The sequence below is a fragment of the Bidens hawaiensis genome, unplaced genomic scaffold (genome assembly GCF_021521415.1).
Source record: "Bidens hawaiensis isolate Kalapana, Puna unplaced genomic scaffold, B.hawaiensis_p1.1 tig00029870_1, whole genome shotgun sequence".
Taxonomy (NCBI): domain Eukaryota; kingdom Viridiplantae; phylum Streptophyta; class Magnoliopsida; order Asterales; family Asteraceae; genus Bidens; species Bidens hawaiensis.
In genome coordinates, this window is record NW_027494952.1 from 44,905 (window position 1) to 48,738 (window position 3,834).

Below are 3,834 nucleotides of genomic sequence, written 5' to 3' on the forward strand. Positions count from 1 at the left end.
TATTATTATTTATAAGGTATATATTTATATGTACTCGAAAACATTTGTGAACCAATTAAAAGGAACACAAAACCCTCCAATGCAACAAGATAAGACAACAATGCACCATCACCTTATAATATAACACAACCACTTCAATTCACCTTCCACCATAACAATGTCATCACCACCGCCACGTCACCCACACTCCACCATCCTCCTCCTCTTCCTCCACCTCTCCGTCCTCCACGCCGCCCACCCGGACCTCCTTGCATTACTCACTTTTAAATCGTCGTCAGATATCTCCAACAAACTCCTATCCTGGACCAATACCAACTCAGCAAACCCATGCCAACACTTCTTAGGCGTGTCATGTCTACATAACCGAGAACGGGACTTGTACTCGAAAACCTTAACCTACAAGGTGCATTCGACTCACTCGTTTCGCTAGTTAAACTTCGTGTCTTGTCATTAAAACATAACCAACTTAATGGTCATGTCCCCAACTTATCCAATCTTACTAACTTAAGACTTCTTTTCTTGTCCCATAACCATCTCTCAGGCGAGTTCCCGCCCATGTTACCGTCTTTATTTCGTCTTGATCTTTCCTATAATAACATATCCGGAAAAATTCCGGATACTGTTAACCGTTTGACTCTTCTGTTGACTTTACGCCTCGAGGGGAATCGCATTTCAGGTTCTATTGAATTTTTAAAGTTGCCAAATTTAAGGGATTTTAATATTTCGATGAATAATGTTTCTTGGAAAATTCCAGACAGTCTGTCAGGGTTTCCTGAATCAGTGTTCAGGGATAATTTTGTTTTATGTGGGTTGCCAATTATGGAATGTGCGCAACCCAAGATGCCTTATCCAGCATCTCCAGTTGTGTCAGCAACCCCTAGTGCTTTACCTTCCACCGCATATGTTCCTGGTAAAAAGCCTGGGAACAGCCACGGTGGTGGTAAAATCAGCACTCTGGCTATTGTTGGAATGATAATTGGAGATGTTTTGGTATTGGCGTTGGTTTCGTTACTTTTATATTGTTATTTCTCGGGTGAATCGAGTGATGAGAAAAATAATGGTCAAAAGTCGGAGAAGTTGGTGTATCCGAGTTCGACGGGGAGTTCATTTGAGAAGGGTAGAATGGTCTTTTTTGATGGGACGAGGCGGTTTGAGTTGGAGGATTTGTTGAGGGCGTCTGCGGAGATGTTGGGTAAAGGGGGGTTAGGGACCGCTTACAAGGCGTTGTTGGATGATGGTAATGTGGTGGCGGTGAAGTGGTTGAAGGAGGTGGCGGTTGGCGGTAAGCGCGAGTTTGAACAACTTATGGAGGTTCTAGGGAGGTTAAGGCATCCTAATATTGTTAGTTTGAAGGCTTATTATTTTGCTAAAGATGAGAAATTGCTTGTGTATGAGTACATGACTAATGGCAATCTGTTTTGGCTTCTTCATGGTATGTTAACTCTCACCTTTAAAATATTATCCTTAGTATAAATTGGTATCAAATTCATATAACATCATAATATAATTATAAAATGCATTTATACATACTAGTTTCTAAATATAATATGAGTTACAAAAAGAGTGATAAAAGTGATCAAAAAATCATACTATAACTCTATTTATTTATTTATTTATTTAATATGACAAAAAAATAGTCAAGTTTAACACATATTTTTTAAAACCATGCAATTTTTATTACATAGAAATGAAAGGAATCTAAGATATATTTTTTGGTATTGAAAGTGACTGGTTATTGTCCTTGATAATTAGTTGTACATGATGGTGATTTTTATGTTCTTGCTATTAAACAATTTGTAATATTTTCTTAAATAATAAAATGATATAGATTCTTGCGTTGAATTGAAGCTTACGACCAAAAACAGGAAAACATGTTAGGTCAATTAAAGTAAAAGAACGTAAGTCAGAAGTTGGTTGTGAAATTAATGTTCATTATTAAGTGAAATTAATTGTTTTCAATTAAATATTTTAAAAATATTTAACTAACTTTAACATTTAATGCATAACTTATCTTTCTTTTTTTCTTTTAATATTTATACTACTAAATGACTCCGTGCGTTGCAATGGGAGTGCTGATATGCATTAGTTAATGCCTTGCAATGAGGACATTGATAAAACACATAATTTTTTTTAATATTGAAATGCATATCCAAATAAGGTTGTTTTTGTAAAAAAATAAGTGGTTGCGTAGAAAACCAAAATATATTATATTTAACATACATATACATGTTTTGGTCATGCATTGCATGAGCTTAGTATTAAATCAAATTTATATTGAAGCGTACGTAAAAAAATTGTCGTTTGCATTCAAACTTAGAGTAATATTAAGTTGCAAATAAAAAAAAGAAAGTTAAAAGGATATAATGTTTGACATACGTTGGTTTTGAACGAAACATATATTAGAATGTAAATAAAAATAAGTAGTCGCGATGTTACATATAGAATCGAAACTTATCTATTAACCATAAATATACATAATATATTATGCATGATAAAAATAAAATATGTCAAGATCAAAAGTTAGTTATTAAAATAAAAAAAGTAAATGACATATCAAAAAGTAAGTGGTTAATATATTATACTATTTCATGAATAGCAACTAGTGTGAGATAACTATCATATACCTTTTAATATACATAATTTATCACAAGTTAGGTTCATTTATCGTTAATATATATAAATTCTCAAATTAAATTGTAGATTTCGAACATATTCGAGGGACCAGACAGCAAACAAACTTGTTTTATTGTTTGTTCTATGATCAAGTCATTCTTTTTGTACTATAATCCCTCATCTAATTCTTTTTACTTTATATGACCCCACCCTACTCTTTTGTATTAGCAACGTCGTATCTCGTTTACTTTATACTTTACACTAATTTTGTTAAATGACGTCTAGCACTTGATTTAGATTTTCGGTCCGAGCCAGGTCAGGTCACATTTTTTAATACAATGAGTCGCACGCTATTAAAATCACGCATATAATAAATAAGCATGTCTAATTTATTCCGGTTATTTTGTAACACATAGACATCTACTTAAGTACTTAACATGGATATTTTGTTTCCTATGTTACAGGAAATAGAGGACCAGGAAGAACACCGTTGGATTGGTCGACACGACTAAAGATCGTTGCCGGAGCAGCAAGAGGCTTAGCATTTATTCACACGTCGAACACTTCCCTCAAACTAACACACAGCAATATCAAATCCACAAATATACTCCTTGACAAGTCCGGTAATGCATGCATATCCGACGTAGGCCACTCCACTATTACCCCACCAACTGCTGCCCCACGATCCGTAGGATATCGTGCACCAGAACTATTATCGACAAACAACCGCAAATCCACTCAGAAATCTGATGTTTATTCTTTTGGAGTCCTTTTGATGGAAGTTTTAACAGGAAAATGTCCAGCTTTGGACAATAGTGGGGTTCTAGACCTACCTAGGTGGGTCCGGTCGGTCGTGAGAGAAGATTGGACCGCGGAGCTATTTGATTTGGAGCTAATGAGGTACAAAGATATCGAAGAAGAAATGGTGGCCTTGTTGAACATTGCTTTAGCGTGTACCTCAAATGCACCTGATCAACGTCCTACTATGGACGATGTGGTGAAGATGATTCACGACATAGAGGGAGTTGAGGTGCCATTGAGTGGTGAACCTGTTGATTCGGCCTCTAATTCACCTTAGGTTATCAAGGTATAGTGAGTCAATGAAAGAAATTGTTTTATTAATTTGTTGTTTCAACACTATAGAAATTTAAACATGTATTATGTATTCTTATATTGACTCATTGTAAATCATACGTAAATTGCCTTAATTTACGTATAAGA

At 35.0% G+C, this 3,834-nt stretch overlaps 1 pseudogene across 1 annotated transcript; it reads left to right on the forward strand.

Moving 5' to 3' along the window:
* Positions 1–3,834, forward strand: LOC143579534 (putative leucine-rich repeat receptor-like protein kinase At1g68400; annotated as a pseudogene). The gene is made up of 2 exons (XR_013143483.1): positions 1–1,432; positions 3,078–3,834. The product of XR_013143483.1 is annotated as a putative leucine-rich repeat receptor-like protein kinase At1g68400 (transcript).